At 43.2% G+C, this 18,095-nt stretch overlaps 1 long non-coding RNA gene across 1 annotated transcript; it reads right to left on the minus strand.

The window, feature by feature from the left end:
* Positions 1 to 481: 481 nt before the first annotated feature.
* LOC124209673 lies at positions 482 to 18,025 on the minus strand. The gene is made up of 4 exons (XR_006881038.1): positions 17,773 to 18,025; positions 17,583 to 17,657; positions 662 to 749; positions 482 to 609 (listed from the first exon to the last, which is right to left on the minus strand). It is a non-coding gene; the product is annotated as an uncharacterized LOC124209673 (long non-coding RNA).
* Positions 18,026 to 18,095: the final 70 nt, after the last annotated feature.

Genomic DNA, 18,095 nt, shown 5'->3' on the forward strand with positions numbered 1-18,095 from the left:
TTCATTAAGCGCACTCCTCCTTCCCTTCCAATGTGCGCAAGATTTCTATCGACCTGTCTTACCTGTCTTTCGCTATCTCTTCTCATCCGTTGGTTTTTCCCTGATTTTGAATTCGATGCTTTTTGGACACTTTTCAATGCCCTTTTTATCTTCTATAAAAAGGAATAAAACTGTTTTGACACTTTTGTTGCTGTTGTTTTTCAATTGGCCATAAACGACGAAGGGACTGTACCAGCTCAACTTCTACTTGGCGGCTGCAGTTGCTCTTTTTTTAAGGAGTGGACACACCCTGGACACGTGAAACTGTATCATATGGCCTTGGGAGTCAATGACTTTGATGACTTCTGCGCACGCAACAGTTTGGTTTTCTTGTTCCCGTTGAAATCTACGACAAGCCGACAGCTCCTAAAATAATACAAAGAACAATAAAAATTAGATATTCTATCCATTTATAGTACTAGTTATAATCATTAGTTTTGGAATACAAATCTTGTCTTTTAATTTAGGTAAAATTTTACTTAATTTTGTTTGGTAGGTTAGCGTAATTGACATTTCTGTTGTGATCTTTACTTTGGATCGGTACGAATAGTCGGATTCTAGACACAAAGACTGAAAAATGTGTTAATGGTTTTACTCTAGGACTCTTTATTGCTGTTGTTACCGAGTTTTTGAATTCGAATTCAAGCGGGAACGTAGTTTGCAGACCCTTGTTTCTACGACGACCTATAGATGGCGTTTAGCTGTTCAAACTGTAAAAAAAAGAAGGAAGACTAAAACAAACGCATAAAATAGGCTATACCATCACTGATGGTCGATATCTAAATTTACTATAATTTCAGCACGAAATCAATCAAACTACATTCGGTTTATTCCGGTACAAAATCGATTCAAAATCCCCTGCGACACCAGTGACGACGATGATTCGATTTTCACATAGTTTAGCGATAGAATTTCAACAAATTTAGGTAAGTTCATTGGCGCTGATGTGTTAGAGCAGTAGCAGCAGTCTCAGCGAAAAAGGCGAGGTGACTTTGATATTCCAAGAATCACGAAACGTTCGTCGCTTTTTTAAAACTAGGCAAACCACCAAGCGCTCGAGATCGCCTTAGTATAGACCGATCCGCGGCCCATATATAGGCTAAAGAATAGAAATACTACAATATAAGAAAACAACCAAATGCCCCGATGGAATAGGTAATGAGTTGGGTCATAGAGTACCGTGTGTATACCCTCTTATGGCCTCTCCTCCACTTTAAGGGCGGTTGGGCCTCTTTTTCTTCTCTTAAAATTTACGACTTCATTAGGATGAGTGGGAAAAACGAGCCCTGACCCTTCGAATTGCTCTTTTTTTCTCTCTGCTGTTATATACTGATTGTGTGTCTGCTGTACGTCACCGTAACCGATGAGTGTAGAGTGCAGGGGGCGGTCTAATGATGATCCTTTTCAAAACAATCAGAATAAGAGCGGACAGACCCCGCTAAAGGTTTCCGTTGCCCATTTGGCCCCCACAGTTAAATTGCATCTTTCAAGATGATTTTATCCCTTCTTCACAGGCCTATATAACTTTTGAAAAACAGAAAAAGAAGAAGAAAATAGCTGATTGAATTCGTGTCTTGTTCAAAGTCTAGTTTCCGTTCTTTATTGTGCTGCGACTGTAGGTTGTGTAGGACCCAACAAAAAGTTGTGACAGAATCAGCGCGGAGGAAGGAGAACAAATGTCACAGTTGTTGTTTTTTTCTTCTTCTTCTTCCTTTTGTTACCATATGAAAGCAATAAAAAGAAAGCAGTGCTGCTATAGCGCTAACCCTATCATTGTCCGCTTCCTGTTTGTCTTTTACATCTTCAGCCAAGCAAAAGGACGGGCAGCAAGGTTGCGGATGAAAAATAAAATAAAAATAAAATAAGAAAAAAAGTTTTGATTCTTTTCTCTGTTTGTTTCCTTGTTTGTATTACGTGTGTTGCTCGAACGATAGCCTGCGCCTCCATTATTCTTTTCTTGTCTTGTTGTCTTGTTGATGTTGTTATATATATATTCCGGCCTGTGTGTGTCTGCATTTATTTCGAACCGTCCAAACGCCGGGCGGCGTGCCAGCTCCGCACATCCGCAATCATCCCCTCCTCTCTCTCTCTCTCCTTCTTTTTTATCTCTTTTTTTGTTTCTTTTATATTCTGTCGTTGAACGCCAGTCACGCAAAAAGCTCGGCGCGGGTGACATGGCAGGCATCAAACAGCACCACCAGAGCGCAGCTCAACTCTTTTTTCTTTTCTTTCTTTTAGATAAATAAATTGACTCGAAAGATTTGTCGATAGAAGGAAGGAAAATAAAGGGCCTCAACATACAGCGCCACTTAGAATGTTCGTGTGTAGAAGAATGACGTGTGAGCAGCCAGTCTAATAATTTAACTTTTTTTTTTGGTTTGGTTTGATGGACTTTGATCTAATCCAGAGACAATACGAACCATCTTGATCATTTTTTACCTGACTGGTTCTGATCTCGAGTGTTTGAAATTGGTGAGATGAGGTTATAAGGGGCAAGGAAGAACATCACACACACACAGACAGACACAGACACAAAAAAAACAACAAACAAGAGAGAGAGAGAGAGAGAGATGATCACGCAATCTTCAGATCACTCTTCGCCTCAAAACGGTGCGGTCAACACCTTCAACTCCCTCCGGTCCATCTCTCTCTCCAGACACACAAACTCTATGATTTGCCACGTCGTCGGGCTTAAGGTTAACCAGCCCAGTCTTCTTTCTTTTCTATGATGATGACCGTGGTCTCTAGCTCACTCACCACCTCTTTATTTATTATTTCCCGTACGGTATGTTCCGTACGAAATACCACAAAAAAACAAAACTCTTTTCATTTTATTGTTTCGAAAAAAAATAAATAACGAAGAACACACACACGCACCACAGCTCTGCGTCGTTACTTTTTTTTTTCGACTTCGGCACTTAGTCCCGGAGGCTTTGAGGGAGGTCTACGAGCAAGACAAAAGAAAATAAATAAAAGATGAATTGTTTTTGAGCTGTCTTTTTATTGGCGAAGCTACAGCACCACCACCAGGCTTTTTATATATATATCTATGTGGTGGTGGTACCTGGATGTGTACATACGTATATACCTAGTTGGTATATATATATGTGCCGGTGATTACCCGCTATTAAGTTGTCCGTTAGAAGAGAGGGGGAAGCGAAGAAAAGAAACAAGCAACAACAACAACAAGACAACATACGAACGAAAAGGCTGGACGGAGCGTCCATCCCATCCATCAGAGATGCAGCCCAGTCCTTGTGCAGAGGCATGTTGGGGGGCGGGCGGTTACATCATCTTTATACGCTGTGTGTTGTAGAGCCCTATACTACACACGTTTATACGGTCGTATAAAAATATATCCCAACCACAACAACGTCTCAACAATCAGCCAACCGTCTAATTTGTCTCGGAGAAAATCACGGACTAAATTTTCATTCATCTCTTATCGATTTTGGCGGGATATTCAAAAAGTAAGTTCCTTATTTAAATCCTTTTTTTTTTACAGGATTTGAGGTGACATGTGTGGCGACGGGGGGTATTATTAGTGTACTACTAGCTTAGTGCGTCTCTACATGTGATACTGTGTGTGTGTGTACGTGGCGACGGTGGTCTTGCAACCAATGCGATTAAAAGCCGCTCGCGGGATTGTCGGAATCGATCGGTTCCATCGAGGAGAGGGACGCCCGTGTCATCGCCGTTGCCATGGTGAGAGCGTACGGTAGGACGATCTCCTTCTACCCCCCTCCGCACCCCTTTTCTTCCTTCCCCCCCAGCTGTCTCCTTTTCCTTCCATTTCTCTAGTACTAGTAGTAGCTGGGCTATTATGTGCGTCTACCAGACTACGCTACGTCTATTGGGTCTCTTGACCGAGGTTCATATGTGTGCACTACTACACCCGAGCGTTTTCCAGTCGGTCGAACATCAACCACCTCCATCCATCCATCCGACGCTGTCAAACTGCTGCCGGGCTGCTGGATATGTAGATCACACACGTACGCCTCTCTCCAACTTCAACGCAGCGCCCAGGGATTTTTCTCATTTCTTTTTGATTTTATTTTTATTTTGAAGGGGTAGAAATTTTTATCTATCAAAAGTTGTCCAGGGTTTCATTGTCATTCCGCCCCTCATCCGTCGCTTCAAAGCCGAGCGCCCAGTTCAAAACTTTGGCATTTTCATTTGGACGCGGACGAATGGATGTGCATTGCTCGGATGGCACTTTTCTTTGCCGCACCCCGGATGAGACAACTCTGTGCTGGTGTGGCCGGCAAACAAACCAAACCTAACCTCCTCCCGCTACTGCTGGCCAAAAACACTTTTACCTTTACCACCACCAACTGCTGTCATCCCCGCAGGACCGCGAGTTCTTCTCGGGCAATTAGAGCGCCGCCATTTGCCTCCCCACCACCACCACACGTCATAGACGCTGGCGGTTACACACACACACACAATAAGAAGAGTATTAACACATACGCATAAAAAAGGAGAATTTAAAGTTAGGCGCTTATTTTAGTGTGAGGAAGAGGAGGTCGGAATAATTCGTGCGGTTTTCCGATCTAAAAATAGACACCACACACACGGCGCGGTACTCGGCGACTCTCTCTCTCTCTCACCGATTCAATAACGCATCCGGGAGAAAAAACAATTTAGACGCAAAGGTTGCGCGACCTTTTTTTTCTCTTTTCTCCTCGTAGATTCCGATCGACGGGATTTTTGTTTCTGTGTGCGGGATAGGCTAATAAAAGAAATACCCCGGAGTTGATTAACTGTCAAAATGTCAGAGCGCGACTGTCAACATCGTCGTCTAGACTCTGTCGTCGTCGTGTAACTTCCCACTTGCGGCGACAGAAAACGGAGCCCCGAAAAAAAAGCAAAGAGAGAGAGATGTCATCTATATTATAGGGAAGAGATATCACCCACACACGAATAAAAGAGCAGGTCGTGCGACAATAGAAACCCCCCCACTCCCGATCAATTTCTTTTTTCTTTCTCATCGTCGTCCCTACAAGATAACTGCGTCTGTAAAGAGAAGAAACAAGCCCAAAAGGGAATGTACGAGAAACAAGTCGGAAAAGTGGAGAAATGAGGGAATAAATGGGGATGGTTGGAGAAGAAAACGGGGCCCTCCAAAGATGATGATTATAGAGATGGCGCACGGGTTCCTCGTTGGTGGTGGTGGTGGTGGTGGTTGCATATATCCATCATTTATAATCAGGTGGTGAAATGATGGTGGGTGGCGAAACCCGGTAATCACAGGAGCAGCACAACAGCCGTGGAAGAAGAAGAAGAAGTAAAAAGAAATAAATAAAAAGAGAGGAGCAAACAAACAACACCAGCCGCTATACTATACCACTACTGACGACGTTGTGGTTCTTTTTCTCTCTCTACTCTTTGAACAATAACGAGCCCGAGTTCGTCGTCCTCCCAACAACAATTTCAAGGAGGAGGATTCTTGTTTCTCGGCTGCAATCATTTGCGTGCTGTTCATTCTTCGGGTAGACGCAATGCTCACGAGAAAAAAATTTCGGCTGTCGCTTTTCTCCTTTTTTATGATTTTTTTGGGGGGTTCGCTTTGGCCCTTTTTCGGAGGTCCGTCGTGGGTGGCCGTGTGGATAGAGTCGGCAGCGGCGGCCGTGGGTTGCGTGAGTCTTTGACGTCTCGATTGTTTGTTTTGTTCCCGAATTTCTTCGTCTCTAATAGGTCGAGTCTAGTGCATATGATGGAGACGCTTAAGCGTCAGATGGAGAGACATAAATATCGGCGGGAGATTCAATTAGAAATCGTTCAGATTTGGCACGACGACGTCGCATTTGACACGCTCGAATACCTTCCCTTCTTTTGAAAGACTCTAGCTGCTGCTGCTGTTTCGCCTCTTCCTTTGATGATTGCCAAGAAAAAGAAGAAGAAGAAGAAGGAGTAATAATCCGTGGTGTGCGTTCAACAGCTGACAGCTCTCGACGCTGGGCTTGTTTCTTTTCTATTTTCTTCCGCTGCGCCATCAGCGGCCAAAAAGAGGACGGAGCGCGTAATCGATTTTTAATCGCCCCGCGACTCTGTGTCTCTACTACACACACACACACACACATCTAAGGATGGAAGACGTACGTGCATATATACAAGGATATATAGCTTTTGGTGCGTAGGTGGTGGTTTCGCTTTTCTCTCGCTGGAATATCACAGAAAATTGCTTAATAATGGATGAAACAAACAAAATGATGATCAAAGGTGTGTGTGTGTCGAGTCCTTCATTTGAAATCACGGGGTCTCCTTCTCAAAGTGGGAGGGTTTATTTGTTTTTAAAAACGAGAGAGAGAGACAGAGAGAGAGAGGAAGAAAAGTTTTTGGGAAATTTCGCGCTGTCCCTCGTTATCGTCTGGCCACCACCACCGTGGTGGGTCCAGCAGCCCCCGAAAATTAAAAAAACAAGAAGAAAAAAAACAAAACCCTCCTATTGCTCTGGTCTCTCGTTATAACGGCAGCAGCAGCAGCATCCATGTGTGTGTGTGTGTGGAGAGACTCAACTTTTTGACGGCATCCGATGTGTGTTTTTGGACCCGATATTTCCTCGGGTACACTTGAAATAAATCTACGGATGCCAGGAGGGTGAAAATGAGTGAATATCTCTCTACTCTACATGCAGATAGATTGATAGATATGCACGGTAGTATATTGAGAGGTTTTTCTCTTTTTCTACCTTTTTGCGCTGTGGGCCTCTCTTTTGTCTGGCGCCAATGTCAGGTAGACTGACAGACACTCTTGTTATTGTTTCTCCATTCTCTTTCTCTTCTTTGGGGCCCTTTTTGCTGTTTCACTTGGAATTGTACATTTAGACATATCCGTTTGACTAGCTACTACTAATACCAGCTACTACTGCTACTCTTAAGAGAGCTGCGCCGCTTTTATCTTCAGAGTCACAAGTCGTCAGATTGTCACCAACCGGAGAAGGAAGAAGCCAATGAGTGTGCAGACAAGTCACATATAGAGCCAGTGTCAATTGTTTGTCTCTCCGGAATCAAAAAGCTAAAAAAAATCCGGCGCGAATGCCACCGGGGGTTTCTTTAAACTTGGCGCTAGACGTCAGTCGCCGCCCAAGAAAATCAAATCAAATAATCCAAAATCTCGATCTTAAACAAAAAATTAATTCCTTCCACAAAACGGGGAAATGATAAAACCAAAAAATGATATTCAGTGCAATATACTATCTAGGCAGTCATTTGCATATCGTGCATAATATAGTAGTAGTAGTAGTAGTCGAGAAGATGGGACGCGCCATCGTAGATTATATATAGTTCACCAAGCAGCATCTTTTTACATCCATCTCTCCCACCAGCCAGCCAACCAGCCAGCCAGCCGCAAATGGATAAAGCTTGTTCGACTCGCCGTTTCTCATATAATACAATCTTTGATTGCTCTCCGACCGCGTCGTCATGTTAATTGCTCAGGTGTCTTTATTATATCGTGTGCACCGTCGCAACGTATATATATATAAATAGTTGCTTGTTATTAATTTTTTATTTACATCCCCCCACAAAAAAACAACCAGGAGAGTGTCGTATAAAAAAAAGGGGGGGGGGAATGAAAATTTTTATATGATTAGGCACTATATAAAGTTATAAAAAAAAGGAAAGAGAGAGATAGAAATTAGAAATAATAAGGAAGAGAACGTATGAAAATTTCTTCAAAGGGCCTGTAGCTGAATAGCTGCTTACCGCTGCCTGATTTCTTATTTTCGGGCGTGTGCTAGTGTAGAGAGAGTAGTAGTAGACTCTTCTGGGGGGATTTAGATTGACGAGCTTCTTCTTCTCCTACTACCTTGCTGTGTATAATCTCTATATAGCGTCGATATAATCACATATTCACAAGGTTCTAGAAGAAAGAAAAGGGACGCAACCCAAAAGAAGATGAAAAAAGGTAACCAACAAGTTTATTTCCTTCGAGCTGGAAAGAAGAAGAAGAAAACGGCGGCGGCGAAGATGAGAGAATGAATGCGTGTCATCTCTGATTCGTTGATGAAATTGAAACCTCGCAACAGAAGAAGAAAAAAGACGGCGGCCCCCGTGCCTTTTTCCTCTGCGCTCCCCTTCGCTCCGAGACTTGAATAATTTAAAAGTTAAAGGAAAAAAAAAGAAAACAAGAAGAAGAGATATTATACATAAAATATTTGTGTGTGTTGAACGGGGGCCTGTCCGTCGTCGAAAAGAAAATTCCGGCCAGGGAGGGAAATGAAAATTCATCGAGGCCTAGAGGAGAGAGAACCGAGAGATGATAAAACATTCCTCTCACCCGGTGCTGTGTGTAGACTTTTACCCATCACATATCACAAGAAGAAGAAGAAGAAAAAGAAGACGGGAATATTATAACACATGTTTATAATGCTATTCGACCCCCTGGAATAAAACAAGGGGGGAAAAAGTGGGGCGAAAAGAAACTTCTTTTCCAGGTGATGGGGGAAGAAGAAGAAAAAAAGGTAAAAAGGCAAAGAACAAATAGAAACGCCACGTCAGAAATGGTTGATTCGTTTTTCTTCTCCTCGGTTAAAAAGAAAAAGAAAAAGAAAAAAAGGGATAGAGAACTTTTCTCCGAGGTACGTTGATTGAAAATGCCACGTGAGCCAAGTCTTCACGCCTTCAAGGTGCGATAGCCACGCATCCTGATGCTGATGCCTACTTAACATATCAGCAGCTCGGGCTCCTCTTTTTTTCTTTCTTCTTCCTCATCAGAATTGTATAAATAAATAAGGAGAGAAAAGAAAGAAAGAAATAACCTAAGCAAACATAAGGGGGGCCTGCGCTGCTGTACACCCCCGCCGTGTTAGTGTTTGTGTTTGCATTGCACCTTGTGTCAATATTCTCTCTCTCTCAGTTTTCTTTTGTTTTTCTCTCCATTTTCAATATAGGTTACTACTACTTCTTCTTTCTTAAAATGAATTATGGATGTTTGGGCTTTCAATTCCTCTTCAATACGGCAAGGATTAGACTCAACTTTTACATCCGGAGACCATCAATAACATTTCAAAGTTGCATTACTATTTACGGACTATTTATAGTTAAGATGATACAAATATCTTTAAAGGTTCCTTGTGTCGTGTCGAGAAGGGGGGGCGAAGCTTTTGGCATTCCACACACGACGAATAGTGTAAGGTGGTGAACTGGGCATTGTTACGTGCGGATCGATAAGGATCGGAATCGGCAACACAAATCTCTGGTCAACGGATGTTGCCGGGGCATTTTCAGCTTTGCACACTGGACATGTTACAACAGAGAAAAGACAATCCACCGGACGGCGCCTGCCCATCTCTTCCACCAAAGTCTCCGGCCAGGGGGTCGACTGTCTTGGCCCCCACATCTTATAATAAGTCTCTCCATGTCTAATAGGGAAGAAGAAGAAATCCGCGCTTAGAACCCCCCGCCCGTTTCCCTTTTTTCTCTCTGTACCTTTGGCTCTTACTATTGGTTTTTCTTATATTCGATTATTTACGGACTTGACTCTCAGGTGGAATTCCGTATACACCCCCTACCCTCTAAAAATGAAAAACCCCTATGCAGTTTCTTCCCTTTCTAACCATCCCAAATGAATAGGTATATACATGGCGAAAGGTATGTACACACAAAGACACCAGTTCAGTTTAAGAAAAGGGACTGGCTGACGTCTACTAAAAGGTGGTGATGGCCTCATGGGTAGCAGCAGCAGCAGCCAAAGAGGAGGAGGAGGAGGATGATAGAAAAACACACAGACACCAGCACACACACACACTCGCCAGACAATGGGGCCCACCCCCTGGTGGCCTCGTTAATGATCTCCCCCTTTATTTATTTTTCCATTTTTATTTTTTTTCGCCCTTTAAAAATCCATCGAAGAAGAACACACAAAAATATGTACAAGAAAAGGACTTTTTGAACTTATTATTAGTCCTAGACTTTCCCTTCGCCTGTAATTTCCTAATATATGTAAATATCTGGGGGGGGGGGAAAAAAAACAGGCGAAAAACCTTTTTATTGCATAGTGAAATTGTCGTTTTGCCAAATATCCTGGACATTTCCGGTTAACTTTTATCTTGTCAAAATGAAAGGGCACAAGAAAAAGAGAACACGAGGAAAAAAAACTTTTACGAGACCCTCGAAAGTTTGTAGCTCTCGACTGCATATCTTGTAATCGACAATCCTAGGACGATGTGTGGTGGCCTGTGTTACACAACAACACGATCCATCACTGCGGTCGGATTCTATACACGCCATCCGCCAGAGAGCGCACGATCCGACTGGGTTTAGTTTTAAAAATAAAATCAAAAAACGGAAAGTGATTTCTCCCACCGATCAACATTTCATGAATCAGCCGTGAGCTTATGTCGGGTGTGGATTGCGTAACATTATAGAAAAGTCAAGTCGACGTGACTCTTTTGCCTAAATCCCGTTCGTTGAAAAAAAACACACACAACAACTCTATATGAATATGCTATAGGCGCAGTTTGACACAAACGAAAAATCCCCATGAAAGATTGAACAAGTTGAATCGCTGCACTCGAGAGAGGGGGGGATTTTGATATCAAACTCACGACGGGATTATTTTGTACAGCAGTATGTGATTTGATATCCATTATGGAACGGAAACAAATTGGCTGTGCCCTTAATGATTGCCTGAAAAGGTCGCCAAGCCGAGAGATGAATTTCACGTATTTAGCGCGCGGCATTCGAATTCGAAATTCTATTTGGGGGAAAAACGGCGTTTTATCTCGACTGTAGTATTTCAATGAAAGAAAAAGGAAAAATTCTCCATTTTCAATCCAAAGTCTAAATAATAATGGGGGCCCCTTTGAGACGCTTGGATGGTCATCGTCGCCGTCGCCCCCTGGCTCAGACTGGGGGCGCCGGTAATGGGCCGGCCCCACCGCTCTACTAGCTATAGTCGTGGGTAGAAGCAAGAAGAAGACTGGGGACGGTTTCACTCTTTATCTTGTGATGCGTATAAACATGTTTCGTTGGGCCTATATCAATGCGTGGAACGCACAAAAGTACAATTGACAACGGGAACAAGTGGGGTGGGGTGGGTGGACATCGTCAGGATCGTTAGGGTTTTTATCAAAAGGGGAGAAAGAGAAATAGATAGAAGAGCTAGAGGGGGAATAGTTGAGTGAACTGGTTCTTCGCAGATGACCGCTGGTCAAAAGATGAAAATTCAATTTCCAAAAATGATTTCGGCTAGTGGCGCGTTTGGTCGTAGGGTGGTAAGGGCTGATGGGTTTATTTGGCCGGAAAAAGATTGAAAGAGACGGATGACTTTTTGATTCCTTGACAAAAATTTGATACCGCACGATCCCAACCCCCCGAAAAACTGAATGGGAATTCAATCGGCCGGCATTAATGACGGCCAACCCGAAATGAAATTCAACACACTCTATTACACACGAAGCAAAAGAGAGATGGCCGTGTGTGCCGGTCGAGACGCCCTTTTCGTCGGCGGCCACACACAACAAAATATCTATAACAATATGCACACACACAAACATAAACCTACGGCAATCATTTCAACACGCCGAGGTCAAACTCTCTCTCTCTCTCTTTCCGCGTCTTGTCTATATCTAATAACCCCCTGAAAAACTGTACATTTATTCCAACATTTTCAACGTCCATAAACGTCACTTTGTTGGTTATATTTCCTCCCGTTATGGATGTGTCTATAAGGCCCCGTTTGATACGTTCCCCCTATCGCTCTGCGGAGAAAAGAATAGAAGAAGAAAAACACATCTAAAGCGGGTGGTATTTTATACTTGCATTCCACACTGTGTGTGTGCGTCTTTACTCTCTCGGATGATGGCGGGTTATTTACAGTGTTTGCATCTTTCTTTCTCTCTCTCTATGGCCGTTCATAATAAAAGAAGAAAAAACCTCTTTTGCGTCCGATTGTTTGCACACATCACGGCGGCGGCGGCGGCGGCGATGCGCGCCCATATTAAATCACGCGCGCGCGCGCGCGCTAGAAAATACCCCGGCCGCCGCCGCCGCCGCCGCCGCCTTTTAGCGCGCCCACATTTCACAGGAGGTCGACTCTTCTCCTTTTTTTTCCCGAATACAAACTGTGTGTTGCGTAAGGTATGTGTGTGTGTCTATATAGCTATTCCGAGGGAGAGAGAGAGGGGGGGAAACAAAAAAATAGATATATAGGAATGAGAGAGAGAGTCTCATTAGCATAGGTATCAAAAGGAACCGACGACTTTTTGGAAACCCGACTCGTTTTCTTCTTCTTCTTCTTTTCACTTTGCGTGAGAAGACCGGCCCAGCAGCAGCTTAGAAAGCCTCTTCTTCTTTATTTTCGAAATATTCTCAATGCCCGTCGTTGGATGGGGGGTGGGGGGAGATTTGAAAACTACAAAATGAGAGAGAGTCTCATCTCATTTCATGCAGAAAAATGGGGCAGCAAGCCATACAATGTGCGCATCGCAAATAGACATCGCCATCCCGGCCGTCCGTTTCCAATAATACATTTCACGTTCCGTTCCTGGTAAGAACTGGATATCGGCACACGTAACGATGCGCAACGTCTTCTTCACACTTTCAACCCCAAAAAATAATAAAAACAAAAACATCTAACGACACACCGATATAAAAGAAATAAATAAAACTTCAAGTGTCTGCCAGATTGCACTCACCTTCGTTTTTTTTGCCCGGCTGCCGGTCAGAGTGTGTGTGTATCATACGCAGCTGGCACTCAAAATCGGGCGGTACGTGTACAGAGGCATTTTCGGGTTTTTAGTAGTGCGGCGAAACTTCAAAAAAATAAATAAAGTGGGTCGACCGCCCGTCATAACCAACTCTTAAACCACGTAAAACATGAGAAATAAGGAGGAAAATACTGGCGATGAGAGAGAGTGCGTAGAGTTTATAATATTTGTGAGATGAGTGGGGGCCTCGTCTATTGTGTGTTATATATTGCCCACCTTTTCAGAATAAGAAGTAAAAAACAGAAAAAAAAACACACCGGTGTGTGTGTGTGTGTAACACACGGACGTTTGTGTGTTCCTAATATGCGGCGAGAGAAAAAAGAAAGAAAATTGTTCCGTCTGTGTGTGTGGAAAAAGGGTTTTGCCCGTTTGGTTTTTCTTCCTTCTTTTGTGCAACGGCGGCGGCGGCGGCGGCAACCCGGCGTCTCTCATTTCCACCGCCTATTATGCAACATAATATTTAAGACACACCGGCAACCACCACCACCACCACCACCACCAAAGAACCCCACCGCTATATACACACACAACACACTCGGCCGCGCTTCTAATCACGCGCGCTGCTGCCAACTCCCCTTCGGTCGGTCGGTGTTTGTCTTTTTTCTCTTTGGCGTCTTTGAAAAAGAACCTCGAGGCTCGCCCTTTTTTGTCGTTTTCCCCGTCTGATGGCCGAGTCCTTTTGCACCTTTAGCGCACACCTTATGATGGTTATTTATAACCTCCTAACATGCGCCGGCCCAGGCATTTCTCCTGGCAGCCCCCCACCATCAGTCCAGAAATGGGAAAAAAGAAGAAGAGATGAACGCGCCGTCGTAATGTAACACACCATCTTCTTTTGTTTTCGCTCATTTTCTCCTGGTGCAGACAGCCGCTCGTTTTCGTTTTCTGGTGGTGATAATGAGCCAGCAAAAGAGGAGGGTTCCTTTTCTTTTTGTGTTGAAAACAAAACACCTTCCTTTTTTTAATGATCAACAGTTTCTCAATTCCCGGAAAGAAAAATTAAATTCCAAAATGGCCATAGAAATGTTGGAAACATCCGATAGCCGATTGGACAATGTCGGAAACTAATGTCGTGGAAAAGGTTCAAAGTTCTAAAAACTAACTCGGCAAAAATTCGGGTCTATGAAGTAGCGAATCGCGTTACAACCCTTGGCAACCAAGAAAAGCCAAAGACTTTGTAGACATAAAAAGTTGCGCAAAGCCAAAAGTCAGACCACTGTGTACTCTGTTGTGGGGATCAAGAAATTAAAAAAAAAGGGGTTAGCATATTACACGTATACATGTATGCCCAAGTTAAAAATTCTCTCTCCCCTCTCTCTCCATATGTTATTTTAAAAATTCTTTTTCTCTCGTTTGTCTAAGGATTCCCCAAACAGGATCGGACAATGTTTCATTTGTCAACACAAACATTGGAACAAAAAAAAGAAAAAAAGGGTGAAATACCCCACCCCCACCCTCCCGACTAAAGCAAAGCCTTATACATAGTTTTTATCTATATGCACAACAACGGATCATTTCCTTTAAAACCTTTCGTCTCTAATAAACGGGGAAACTCGCGTGAATTATGTGTAGACCGGTGGGGTGGCCAAGACGCGTAAGAGTATGTACACAAGAATCACGCAATCGAAAGAGAGAGAACGAAGCCAAGTTGTGATGGACAACACTGGGGGCTTTGCAGCGGAATCGACCGATGGGGCGCAACGAATCTCGACGTGTCCAAATCCTCCACTTTTTCTTTCTTTTTCGGCGTCACGTCGTTTCCCCTGACGTGAAGTGATTTTCCAATTGAACAGAGAACTCTTGAAATTAAAAAAACAAGCCAAAGAATCCCAAAATAAAAATAAACCAAAAGATGGCGTTGCGGAGGATTACCATAAGGATCGATCCCACCACCCCTTTTGTCGCACACACGAATTTTATTTGAACGCGCGTTGAGGGTGGCGAACATCAAAGTCAATCAATGTCGACCATCACGTATCGTGGGGGGAGAGACTCAACATTTTTCTCGGCCTCGGTTAACTGCGGCCGTAACCGTCCGTCATATTACGACGATCGCATATTAAATACACGCTTCCCCCACCCCCTAGCTGGAAACAATCATTTCGATTCGACGACGAAAAATCTTTTTCAGACGGTCAGTTTTTTTCTCTTTTTTTTCGGTTGGGGTTCTTTTTTTTTAATGATGATGAACGCAAGGCAAGTTGTATTACGATGATTATTATTATTATTTTGTGACGTGCGGCGCCTTTTGCGGCTTGAACCCTCTCTCCCTCCTACCCCGGCCAACAGTCACGAGATCGTGCCACCGTTGCAACCGCCGGTTTCTTCTTCTTTTCCAAACTTTTTTTTTTATCGATTGCGGCAAAGAGATTGGGAAAAGTGGGAGGAGCCTTTTATTCTCTCTCGAATTCGTTTTTTCGTGAAATCGAATTGATTTCGTTTTTTTTTCAATCAAATTTCACGATCGTGAAAATGCATTTTTTTTGTTCAATTTCGTGTCGTCAATGATGGGCGACCAACGGAATAATGGACCAACACCCCCAATACGCCAAACCCTCCCGATAGAAAGGAGGTGGACCAATAGGCGACGATGGTCTCATTGACACCATCCAGGCCTTTGCTGGCCTCACATTGGTCGACTGCCACCACTGACGGGTGGATAGGGTGGGCGCCCACCAACAGACACACACACATAGACGGCCGCCGCCGTAGCTATAGACACACAGCCGCCGCCTCAGGATAAAATATCCATCCTCGTATTTCCTTCCTTTTTCTCTCTGCGTATTATATCAAATCCCCCCCCACCACCACCATCTCCTCTTTTATCCCCCCCCCCCCATCTATTCATTTTTATATAAATTTCTCCTCCCTATAATATCTGTGGATGCCATCCCCTTTTTTCCCTTTAATAGCCCAGCACACTCGACTCTCTTCTATAAGAGAGTTACACAGTCAAAAAAAGAAAAAAGAAATCCTCTTCTTCTTCTTCTTTCTTTCTTCTCGGCCGTCGCCACCGCCGTCATCAACGAGTGGACCGCCCGTCGGTTGCCTGGACAACCTGCTGATAGAAGAACCTTGCACCGCCTTGTGTGTATGTAGCTCCGTCGTCGTCTCTCACTGCGTACGTGATGTGTGTGTCTGTTCACAAGATATTTCCCCTCTCGCATTTCCCCCCAAAGTTCTTTTTTCTTTTAATCATTTTTCGTGTGGAGATGTAAAGATCCAAGGAGAAAATATTCCCGGCAGAACCAATGAGAATTCAAGGAAATATTTCCAATGAGAATAAAAGGAGCTAGAAAAATATCAAAAAAAGATGTGAGAGAGGCAAAAGAAAAAAAAAAAAATCTTGTTGTGAGTGAGGAGGAATCATCCAACCCCCGCGTCATTTTTTTCCGATCGTGAAAAAAAAAGAATCGGAGCTGCGGCCTTTTTTTTTTATCTGGGCGACTAATCGATTGATATTTTTATTCCGACAGCGACACAGTGGCGCGCCGGATCGAGTCGGAATCATTATTTTTTTTACTCCCCTATAAGAAATTGTTTCCTGGTGATGTTGTTCGGCGTTAGGATCGTGCCGAGTAATTTGGGAATGAAAACGCAAAAACTATTTTGGAAAAAAGAAAATCCCAGTGAGAAAGGCTCCTAGCAAGAGGATGGATGGATAGGACTCGTATCCATCCCTCCTATCCTATAGGATGGATAGGAGGCAGATCGATAACTCCGTGGTAGAAATAAAAAAGAAGAGCGGACACCCAGGCTTTATTGTGGCCGGACAGGAGGATATTTTCGGTTATTCGAGTATGTATAGACGCATCCGGATGGATGCGCACACAAGACAATTTCTCCTAGGGGAATAAAATGGTTGGTGGCCGGAGGAGGAGGAATCAAAGAGGCTCATCCATTATGAAGCTCCAAAGTATTTTGTGTGTGGGTGGAGAGACGGGTTGTTCCTGTTAATACAGAGGTAAACACTGCAAACACACACGAGGCTGGCCAGACAGACAGACGGGCCAGGAGAAGGAGGAGTAAAAATCAAATGGAAGGAACCCCGGAAGGTGGGCGGAGGCGATGAGACACACAGCAGGAAAAATAAATAAATCTTATTTTCTTTTTCTTTCAGTGTGTCTGATGTATCAAATACATTTTTCCACCGTCATCAATTTCATCACTCATTTAAAGTTGCGTCGATTCTATGCGGGGTCGTTTAAAAATTTCTCGAGAAAGTTTTTGATTTAACAACATTTAAACGGATAACATTAACATTCCCACCCACACATCATCCGGAATTTAAAAAAGAAAAAATCCAATCACAATATCATCCTGGTGCTATTCGACTATTGATGAAATTGTTTCCAATGAGAAGAAAAAGAGGCTAAATAATCAACGACTGCACAGCGTCTGCCTCGTGAAAAATAAACGGAGCCGCTGCCTTTTGTTACTTTCTCTATCTCGGCGACTAATCAATTAGATATTTTTCTAATCCGGCAGTGGCTTTTTGAAGAGAACCCATCCGCCGGCTCGTTCCAAATGGAAACGAGACCACAGAAAAAAGAGAAATTTATAATAAATAAATACACCAGAAAAGTCTCATTGGAGGGCCCTTACATGTTTATCAGTCGGCTTCCTTCTTTCCTATCGACACTCGGAGCACGTGACCAACAGAGAAAAACCGACCAAATTGCATTCGATGTCGTTTTTAACTGTGTGTTGCATTACAAACTGCCAAGAGAAAATTTGCCTATCAACGGTGAACATTTGGTGGGGAGAATTTTCGTCCACACTAATTTCGAACACAAAATTGGGTCTAATAAATAAATGAAACACGACTTACTACTTGCGATTCAGACATGATCTCGAAGTTCCAACGCCATTAATCCACAGCAACAGAGTGGAGTACTGCAGGAAACTGTTCGACAAAATTTGAAAATAAAAGCAAGACATTCAGTTCACCTATTTTTGAAATTTTAGACAGGCAGCAGCATGTACACACTTGAACACAAGTTAAACAAAATTGTCATTACATTTTTCACACAACCCACGTGATTCTGGTGGCTGCAACAAAGGAAAAGTTGGCCAATTTGAATCCTTCATTCCAGGAAAATATAAACTTCACCAAGTCAGTCTATCGCCATTGTTATTTCAATCGATTAAAAAAAATTTTTTTTTTTTCTTTTTCAACGTGTCTCTCTAACAAGGTTCACACACACACACACACAAAAGTTTTATTATCGTCGTCAACCATCATTGATTGCACCTCTGAAACGTTTCTGGCGCGGACGAAATAAACGAGAGCAGACGACACACCATCAATTTACAATTTGGCATTTTTCACAGACGTTGCCAA

This window comes from Daphnia pulex, chromosome 12, assembly GCF_021134715.1.
Source record: "Daphnia pulex isolate KAP4 chromosome 12, ASM2113471v1".
Taxonomy (NCBI): domain Eukaryota; kingdom Metazoa; phylum Arthropoda; class Branchiopoda; order Diplostraca; family Daphniidae; genus Daphnia; species Daphnia pulex.